Here is a 10,629-nt window from a genome sequence, read left to right as displayed (position 1 = left end):
GGCGGCAGCGGCTGAGGCGGCTGCGGGTGCGGAGCGGTCGCCGGGCGCGCGGGGGGTCGCCGGCTGCACTCCGGTGCAGGCGCTCTGCAGTGAGACAGTAAATGCATCCGCCGGTAAGGCTCACGACTCACTCGGGTTTTCCTCTTCCTCCAGCTGCATGCACGTTGCATGAATTTCTCCTGTCTTTTCCCTCCCCTCTACAGAAGGAAAATGTGGGTGGTTTTCCCCTTCCTTTTGCATCTCTTGAGTGATGCAGAAAACCCCGCAAAGCTCCCAGATTTGATGTTCTAGGAGGGCTATTTGCAGAAAATAAAAATAAAATTAAATTAATGCACCTGTCTATCGCACATGTATATTTCACTGCACTGGACCCGGGCGCCGCGGTTTGCAAACAGCTTCGCAGCCGGCGCCCGAGAGCGGATTCCTAGCCGTGGGCAGCCGGTCCCCTCCGGGGCTCCCGCTGGGTTTCCGGTAACTGGGCTTTGAAAAGCGGCCCCGCCTGCATGGAGTGTCCCCTCGGCCCCGGCCGGGTCCCCGCGCCAGGAGAGTTGGCGCGGGCGGAGCGGCTTCATTCCAGCACTGGTCGCCCCGACTCCAGCGCCACTTTGCAAACAAGTCTCCGGCCGGGCTCCAGGCAAAGACAGCCGGCCGGTGCGGAGCTCCTTTGCCAGTCCCGGACTCTCAGACTTGCAGATTCCACGATTCCCCTTTACTTGGCAATCTCGCCACTAGCAAACTGCTGGCCGCTGAGGGACCTAGAGCTAGGGGAGGATTGGGATTCAGTGCCGCTGGCCTCGCGCTGGACCAGGGGCGCCCTCTCCTTCCTCGGCCCCAGGAGCTGAAATTTCGCGCCCACCGGGAGCCGGGGGTCCTGGAGACGGGCATTTCGGGATTCCCTGAGGGGACCGAGGAGCGACGTTCGAGGGCGCCATATTTTCAGTGGGTCTTGGCTACGGAGGGGAGGGGGCGAACAGTTGGTGGGCCCGGGGGAGAGCGCGGCGCCCCCGCTGGAGAGGCTGGAGCGGTTTTCTCTCGGAAAGTTTGCGCGCCCAGGTCGGCACTGAGGCGGCCCCGCAGGGCGCGCACCGCGCCTGTCCCCGCAAGGGCGCGCGGGCTGCAGCGCGTCGCCAGGCCGGCCCGCCGGGGTTGAGGGCCGAGAGCCGCCGTCTGGGACTGCACGCTCGGCTCGCCTCCTTCCCCTGTCCAGCCGAGACGCGGCGGTCGGGCCCCGAGGCGCAAGAAACACGCCCCTCTTCTGCCGCCGCGGCTGCCTGGACGCTCCGCGGGAGCCGTGCGCTTGGCCGCGTCCCCCGGCCGGGCACCGGTGCGGAGCGTTTTGCCGGCGCCGGGATCCGCCTAGGCGCTCCGCAGAACGCGGGATCTCACTCCCCGCGGAGAGGAGGCGCCCGGTTTTCGCGTCGGGGCCGACGGCCTGGCTTGCGGGGGTTCCGGGGCGGAACACCAGTCCGAGCCTCCTGTCGCCTCCCTGGCTGCGGCCGCAGCGCCAGCGGCTGCGTGCTCGTCTCTCGCCGCGGTGCCAGCTCGTGGGGCGAGGTTAAGGGGGGGGGGGCGTTTCCAGAAGTTGGGGCTTCAGGTGACGCGTGGGGAAACTTGGATTTTTGCTGCCCGTGAAGAGCCCAGGTGACCTGGGGAAAGGAGATTGATTCACAGTCCCTGTCTCGTGGTGAAAACTAACCTCTGGCAATTTCCAGACGGTGAGAGAGGATTGAGCTGAAGTGTTGGCGTTGTGCAAGACACAGTTAAAGACGGGAGGGTAGGGGGATGTTCCGGAGAATTGGACCCCCCCCCCCAAATGTAATAAATTACAAGCAGCCTGGTGCTCTTAGTACCACTTACTTTGGCTTCTGATAGTACCCGGGGTGCTGAGTTGTGGCTTTCTTCAGGTTGCGCGCTATCTTCCCTCCTCCAGAGCTTGGAGTTGGCGACTCCTCAGGAGTGGACGGTGGGGAATCTACTTTTGAAATAGATTGTAATCTCTGCTTTGCGAAGGGTCAGGGGAAGGGCGTGTTGGCTGACCTATAGTTCGCTGGCAGGAACGTGCCAGCCGTTCTCCTTGGCGAGAGAAATGATGCCATACTATTGAGGTCATGTCAGCACTTTGCGGCTTTGTCATTGGAGAAGCTTCAGGGGATCACAGAAGGGATGTAGGGGATGGGGGGAGGCTTTCATCTCGGAGATGCGCCCTTTGTTGTCAGGGATTAGGCTGCTCTTGCGTCTGTCCACTTCAATAAATGCCTCTAGTGGGAATGTCAGCCATTGGGTTTCCAAGATTTTATCTTCCTTGTTGGCTGATTTGGGTTATCCATGCAAAAACCCTGGAGGTGCGGTGGTGTGACAAGACAAATGGCCTTGAGAGAGGAGGGATACCTGCACGAATGCTAATTTTGTTTTCACTGAGCCCTAGAATTGTGGAGAACACCCTGAGCCTAAGATACATTTATCTGGAATTAGCATAATTAATTTAGGAGAGAATCAAATCAGTTGCTGAAAGCCTCCATCCCTTTTGTAAAGTTCCCAGTCTTAGAAGTGGTACCTTGAATCCCAGAAACACAGGGCTCCTCAGATCGGGGAAGTCACTGGTTTGTCTCTACCTTTGTACCCACTCAGGTCATCAAGGAGATACTAGAGAGTTATTAGAGTTTCTGTTTTTGGCATTGATGCTGTGCTTCTACCTCCAAAGGGAAGGTGCACTTTTAAAATGATCCTGTTCAATTAGTTATTGGGGAAATTCTTTCTAGGCAAAGGTTTATTTATATGGGTCTTGAATTCACTTACTGTTAAATCTACTTGTTCAGGGTTTTTCAAACACTGTTCCCTAGAGTATTTTTAAGCAAAGTCAGGTTTTAGAAATAGGGGTATGTGTGTATATGTGTGTGTGTGTGTGTGTGTGTGTGTGTGTTATTTTTTGCTTTAGCCCAGTTTCTTTTATAGCTCAAAATTATACTGATTCCCCCATTCCTCCACTCCTGGCTCCCAGCAGATCATTTGTTCCTAAGAACAGTTAAGGATGGTTACAGGTGATGAACAAGTTAAATCTTTACCAACTATGCTCAGGAAAAAAGAAAATCTAAAGATGTATTTATTCATCTTAGGATTGTGCTTTATATATATGTGTCACATATTTTTGTGCATGTGCTAAACATTACATAATAAAAATCTTAAAGGAGTTTTCTCAATAATGCTAAAATAAAAGATTTAAAAAAGAGAAGTTTTATTACAAACCCTTCAGTTTTCATTCCCAAGTATACTACCTCAATATTTATTTATTTTTTTATGCCTCTCTTAACAAAGTGTTATAAATTGTGCTTTGTTGCCTCTTGCCAGATTCTTATTATAACCTCATGGCTTGATCAAAGTTCCTGCAATTTTTTTCCTATTAAGAAGATTTTGTAACTTCAGGAGGTGAGAAAATGCCTATTCATTTTGGAGAGTTGCCTGTCAAGTTACCAGGCTGTGTGTGTGTGTGTGTGTGTGTTGTAGTGTGTGTGGCATGCCTGACTCTTGGGACAGTATCTAAAACTTGTGTTCTGTGACATTACTACTCCAGAACTTTTGAGTCATAATGTTTTCTTGGAGATTTGGGGGTGGTGTTTAGCCAATACAGGAAGTACTAAAAAAGAGTTAAATAATTGAGTTATTTTTAGGGATACAAAAAAAACTTAAAGCCAAGGAGGAAAACTTAATAAGCAGGACCAGAATTACAGCTTACCATACCCAACTGGTACCTTTTTAATTATAGTACTTTCCCCCAGAAGTTTTTAATCCTATTACTTTTATATTTAATAAGGAAACTAGTTAAGACATAAGCCAAACGGAACTATTGCAAATAATGGGGATAAATGCTGGGTATAACCAGATGTTTTGCCTAAAGTTAAAAGAGTTAAGGAATCTGAACTCTGTCAAACCCCCCTGCAGGCCCTCCTCACTCCCCTTCCCCAATAAGCAGGAGATTTTGAAAGGCTAAAAAATCTTGGATGGCGTTGGAGACAAAACACAAGAAAAGAACAAAATGTTTAAGGTAGGCTTCTCCTGTCCATTGACCAAACGAACAGCCTCTGGCTTAGTGGCAGGTGTCACTTGGTTTTGAGAGCCTTTGTTTATGTACCACCCAGAGCTATGAATTAAGACTGGGCTGTTTTGCCACCCGTTTCAAGGTGCATTGTCAGTGTCAGTGCCAAGACCATGGTTTTGTTTCTCCCTCAACCAACAATTTAATTTCAGCCATAGTGGTGCTGTTCTGAATATGCAGAACAAGTAGTGAATATTTGTTTCCTTCTTACTCTTTTAGCTGCACTCTTAACAAACAGAATTCTCTAAGCCTGCTATTCTTCACTTATTCAGAAATTGTTTTTGAGGGCTTACCATGTACTTCAAGCTAAGAAATCATCCCCTGGCCTCACCCCACATACTGAGTTCCTAGAGGGTGATATTCTTTTATACTTGACACATCTCATAGATTCCAGGGGCGAGAGGGGATTAGTGTGAGATTAAACAGTACTTGAACAGTCCAGCATGATCAAAGATATACAAAGGATGTGAACAGGCAATTCCTAAGATAAGAGGTACAAATGATCATAAACATGTGAAAAGATCCTCAACGTACATAATGGTCAGGGAAATGCAAATTAAAAAACAAAGAGGTATTAGTTTTCTGTTCAATTAATTCATGTTGTAAAGATTGGTAACATCCTCCATTAGGTGGGTTGGGGGCAACCCTCAGACTCTTGGGGGGAGTATGAACTGGTGCAGCCTTTAGGGAAAGCAGACAGTTTTGGTGAAAATTTGGAACGTGTATGCCATATGAACCAGCAGTTGCATATTTGGAATCCTTTCTTACAGAAGTAAAAACACCAGCATGTAGGGATCTGTGTGTGAGGATGTTTATTGCAGGATTACTACGGTAAATAAACTAGAAGCACCATGAGTGTCCATCAGTAGGATGAATAAAATAGGGTACAGCTACTATGGATTGTTTTGTGAAGGATGTCTATGATACATTACATGTAAATAAAATCAAGTTGCTGAGTATCATATGTATCAATAGTATGACCCTATTTCCGATTTAAAAAAGAAGCCCTAGTAGGTGTATGACCTCGGAGAAAGATATGGAAGGACACATAAAATTTAATATTGTTTAAAATTAGCATTGGGGCAGAGGGGTGGTTAACTTGCCCCTTATACACCTTGAATGGTTTACTTGCTCAAACTTGCAGGCTTTTCTGTATGAAAATTCTTTAAAGTGTTATTTGGTTAATGAATAGGAAATTTGTCTGGAACCATTTTAGAAACATTTGGGCAATATCATGTTTTCTCTGATGCCTTCTGTAGCAATCTCTTGTCTCTTTGGAAACTTTCAGTTAGTTATCTTCTAAAATTCTGAGATTTCCCAAGTTTAAGTAAATTCCTTCAGGGTAAGCCATGGATTCTGGAAGAGCTATTTACCTCTATCTCCCAGGAGAGTGACAACAAGCAGTCATGAAAGCTCTTAGCAAGCAGTCTCCTTTCCCTTGACTTTTTCTGATCCCATTCTGAAGGTGGGGTCTTCTGGCCAACTGAAGAGACTTCCTAGAGAGGATCAGCATCTCCTCAAACTTGGTTTTCCTGAGCCCCAGAAAGTTGCTGCTAAATGACTCTGCTGGCATTTGAACCCTGGTCTCCTTCCACACTACCTTCAGCTTAGCTGATTGCTCTCCTTGTGTACCATTTTCAATCCTGCCCCTTGATGTGATTTTTGAAACTTGATAGTATTTCAGTTCTTGGCAGTCACTACAAAAAAATGAAACTTTCAAAAGCAGTGGAATCTCTGTTCACATTTTAAAAAGTGCATACCACGTGATTCTGTGAATGCTAGTGGGAGGCTCCGAATCTCAACCCCATGGAAGCCGGGGCTGTGCTGCAAATTTGAAAACTGTGGTTTAGATTCAGTGGTTTCCAGGAGAGAATGCCTCAGAATCACCTGGAGGACTTGTTAAAACCCACTTTGTTAGGCCACAGTTTCATATTCTGTTAGTCTTAGGTGGGGACTGATAATTTGCATTTTTACCAAGTTCCCAGGTGATGCTGATCTCGCTGGTGCTGGACCACACTTTGCAAACCACTGGTGTAGAGGAACAGCTTCCTCTGTTTTGCAGCTCTTGTGTTCTTGTCTAGCCGGTGCTCTGCCCTTTCATGGATGAAAGTTAGGGTGCCAATCAAGGCAAGTTAACTCAGTTTTATCAGTTTCACCAAGCTGGGAAAAAGAAATATTTGAGTTATTTTACTTAACTTTTTTCTGTATCTTTTGTAGGTGTTTGGGGATGTAGTGATGTTTCGTACATGGTTGTGTGTGGTTAATCAACAGTGAACGTCAGAGTTCAGGGATATTTTAAATATTCTATAATGGTTTCTCATGGGAAAGCAGAGAGGACTATTAGTCTCTGGTTCCTGTCTTTTTGTTTTTCATCATACACATATACATATTCAAGATTTGATGTCACTGATTGCTTTTAATAAAAAGTTGCCTACATGTGAAGGGTATTGTGAAGAAAATGGTGATCAGATAATAAATGGTGCTTAAATTGTTGTAATCTACTCATTGGTGCATTTGGGGTGGGGTGGGGATGAAGTACAGTAGTCATTAATTTCAACAAGTGTTTATTACGGTGTCTCCAGAGGGGACATATTTCTAACAATGCTTATCAGTGACACATAAGTGCTGGGCTGTGCCCGGGGACCCTCACTTGTCTGGATGCCCTCCAGAGGAGTGGCTGACCTGAAGCCCAAGAAGTTTCCCTGAAAGATTCCCCACTAGCGGATCTCCTAATTCTAAAATTCTTCAGCAGATAAACACTTGTTCTGTTTTTAGCTGCATAATTTTAGTGCTTTTCTTCTTTTCTGATGATTTCACATGTAAGTTATAAGCAAAGCAAGATTCATTGTGCTGAGTGGGGTGTATGAAAAGAAGTGAAATAGGAAGAAAATTTTCAGGAAGGAGGTCATACTTCAGCTGGGCCTTGGAGAGTGGGCATCTTCTGTAGGCGTCTCCACCCTGGCTTCACATTGGGGTCACCTGGGGATTCTGATTTGGTTGGTCTGGGTGGCGCCTGGGCATTGGTGGGTGAGTTTTCCAGGTAATTCTAATGCGTAGCTGGGGTAGAGAACATTCAGCTACAGCCCTCTGGGTCACTTTCCCTCATTCTTTTTCTTTTTAATTAATTAATTAAATTTATTTATTTTTGGCTGCGTTGGGTCTTCGTTGCTGCCCGCGGGCTTTCTCTAGTTGCAGCGAGTGGGAGCTGCTCTTCGTTTCTGTGTGCGGGCTTCTCATTGCAGTGGCTTCTCTTCTTGTGGAGCACGGGCTCTAGGCGCCCGGGCTTCAGTAGTTATTTTGCCTCATTCTTGGAAGATCTTGTACATCTGGCTCACAGTCCCTCCTCCCATCAACATTTTTGGTAACTTGGACATCTATATAGATTGTCCCCCCCCGCCCCAGTTCAGTCCTTTGACCAACTCTCTTTTAGTTATCTTTTCCTCTTGCTACTTCAGCCATCCCTCCCATGGTTATTTCTAGGCTGCTGGTTCTCCGCAGCTTTGCCACCCAGAGGCTATTTGGCAATGTCTAGGGGGTGCTCCGGGCGTCCAGTGAGGGGAGGCCTGGGATGCTGCTAAACGCCCTACGATGCACCAGAGAGCCCTGACCACAGAGAATCACGTGGGCTAAAATGTAAGCAGTGCCATGGTAGAGAAAGAAACCTTGCTCTGGTGTCCTGGGAGTTTTTTTTAATTCCGATCCATAGGAGAAATACATCTTATGTGAGACCCAATGCAAATACACATACAACTGAAACAAGTTTCACGAAACAGTGTTTACCCATTACTAGGTATAATGTAGTTGCATACTTTTTATTCTGTGTCATGAAAAAAAATTGCTGGTCATGACCCACTAAGTTGATTTTATTACCCACTAAACTTGCACCACAGTTGTGGACCTTATCATTACCAGTAACTGTACCTCCACCAAAATCTTGACAAGCATTCCAGTCTGACCCTCACCTTTTCTCTTTTATCTTATTCCTGTTATTACCCTGTTCCACCTATCCTGCACCCTACATGGGCCTCTGACCTGGTGACCCTTCCACTTCATTGTCCATCATACTTATTACCTCCTACCACTCTCCCCTCCACCCCGACCCCCAGGTGCTTCCATACACCCTCAACCTCTTTGACCATTTCTCCCTTCATCTTACTTACCTGGGAAAACCCCACCCTCTGCCCACTGTGCTCCTGCCTCAGGCTGATGAACCTGGCTGGAGAAAACCAGCCATCTGCATCGTCATGCTTTTGATTTATGACCATAAACCTCAAGGCGGACTCTTGACACTGCCCAGCCCACTATGTTTCTGTCCCCACCCCACTCTCAGCTGATGACTTGGCTTATTTCACGGAGAAAAAAGAAGCAATTAGGAACTAGTTTCATCATCTCCTCGTGCTAAATCTGCTAGCCTCCCTGCACCGTAACCACACAGCACTGGAACCACATGTGAACTGGAGCCCGTTCCCTGTTGGCATGCAAGGCTCTCACTCATGCACGAATCTCCTTTCCCTTCTGCATCATTAGTTTTCTCCCTCTGATGGATCATCTCCATGAGAAACATGCTCTAGTATCTCTCATCTTAAGGGAGAAAGCAGCAACCACAAAACACTCTCAACCCACTATCCTAGTCGGCTGTTCTCCCAGTTCCTCATTCTCCCTTGGAGTAAGTACTTTCTAAAAGAACTGTCATACATTTTGCCTGCTTTCCCCTCTCATTCTGTCTTGAACCCACCCCAGTTTGGCTTCTTGCCCACCCCCCACCCCCTCTTCACCAAAACCATGCTTCTTCAGGTGCCAGTGATACTTAATGGCCAACTCTTAGTTGTCATCGCCTGCAGCCTCTCGGCAGCAGTTAGCCAGCTCTCTCTTTGGCTGTCTTCACTTGGCTTCTGCACTGCAATCCTAACCTGGTTCTCCTCCTGCACTCTGGCCGTTCCAGCTCCTGTTCTGCTGCTGGATCTCCCCGTCCTGGCTTCTGAAGGAGGGGGCTGTTCTCTCACACTTCACTTGACTTAGGAGTCTGCTCCAGTATCACCTCCTTAGAGGTCTCCCTGGCATCCCCCAGCCCCTGCTCTCAGACTCTTCTTTGTTTTCATATCATTTATTATTCCCTGATACAGGCATACTTGGGAGATATTGTAGCTTCCATTCCAGACCACGGCAATAAAGTGAATATCAAAATAGAGTCTTACGTATTTTTTGTTTTCCAGTGTATATTTACGCTGTACTGTAGTCTATTAAAAGTGTGTAATAGCATTACATCTAAAAAAACAATATACATACCTTAATTAAAAAATACTTTATTGCAAAAAAGTGGTAACCATCCTCTGAGTCTTCAGAGAGTCATGATCTTTTTGTTGGTGGAGGGTTTTGCCTCTATGTTGATGGCTGCTGACCAGTTTGGGAGCTGGTGGCTGAAGGTTGGGGTGCTTGTGGCCACATCTTAAAATAAGACAGCGATGAAGCTTGCCGCATTGATTGACCCTTCCTTTCATGAACAATTTCTCTGTCACATGCAGTGCTGTTTGATAGCATTTTACCCACAGTAGAACTTGTTTCAAAATTGGAGTCAGTTCTCTCAAACCCTGCAGCTGCTTTATCAGCTAAGTTTATGTGATATTCTAAATCTTGTGTTGTCATTTCAGTAATCTTCACAGCATCTTCACTGGGAATACATGCCATCTCAAGAAACCACCTTCTTTGCTCATGTGTAAGAAGCAATTCCTCATTCAGGTTTTCTCATGAGATTGCAACAATTCAGTAACATCTTCAGGCTCCACTTCTAATTCTAGTCCTCTTGATCTTTCTACCTCATCTGCAGTTACTTCCTCCACTGAAATCTTGAACCCCTCAAAGTCATCCATGAGGGTTGGAATCAATGTCTTCCAAACTCCTGTTAATGTTGTTATTTTGACGTCTTACCGTGAATCATAAGAACACTTATGGTGAATCCTTTCTGGAAGGTTTTCAATTTGCTTTGCCCAGATCTATCAGAGGAGTCACTGTCTATGGCAGCTACACACTTACAAAATGTATTTCTTAAAGAATAAGACCTGAAAGTTGAAATGACTCCTTGATCCATGGGCTGCAGAATGGATGTTGTGTTAGCAGGCATGGAAAATATTCATCTCGTTGTACGTCTCCATCAGAGCTCTTGGGTGACCAGGTGCCTCGTCAATGAGCAGTAGTATTTGGAAAGAAATCTTTTTTTCTGAGTAGTAGGTCTCAAAAGTGGGCTTAAAATATTCAGTAAGCCATGTTGTAAACTGGATATGCTGTCATCCAGGCTTTGTTGCTCCATTTACAGAGCACAGGCAGAGTAGATTGAGCATAATTCTTAAGGACCCTAGGATTTTCAGAATGATAAATGAGCACTGGCTTCAACTTAAAGTCAGCAGCTGCATTAGCCCCTAACAAGAGAGTCAGCCTGTCCTTTGAAGCCATCATTGACTTCTCCTCTCCAGCTATGAAAGTCTTAGATGGCATCTTCTTGCAGTATAAGGCTGTTTTATCTACATTGAAAATCTGTTGTTTGG

General features: G+C 46.2%; 1 protein-coding gene across 1 annotated transcript in view; it reads left to right on the top strand.

Moving 5' to 3' along the window:
* Positions 1-10,629, top strand: part of TLN2 (talin 2) — a 447,872-nt gene continuing 437,243 nt past the window's right edge. Inside the window, exon 1 of the mRNA XM_024735251.1 lies at positions 1-113. The gene's annotated coding sequence lies outside the window, so the exon portion shown is untranslated. The remainder of the gene's footprint in view (positions 114-10,629) is intronic.

This window comes from Neophocaena asiaeorientalis, unplaced genomic scaffold (assembly GCF_003031525.2).
Source record: "Neophocaena asiaeorientalis asiaeorientalis breed wild unplaced genomic scaffold, Neophocaena_asiaeorientalis_V1.1 scaffold264, whole genome shotgun sequence".
NCBI classification, from domain to species: Eukaryota; Metazoa; Chordata; class Mammalia; order Artiodactyla; family Phocoenidae; genus Neophocaena; species Neophocaena asiaeorientalis.
This window is presented reverse-complemented; position numbering and strand designations above follow the sequence as displayed.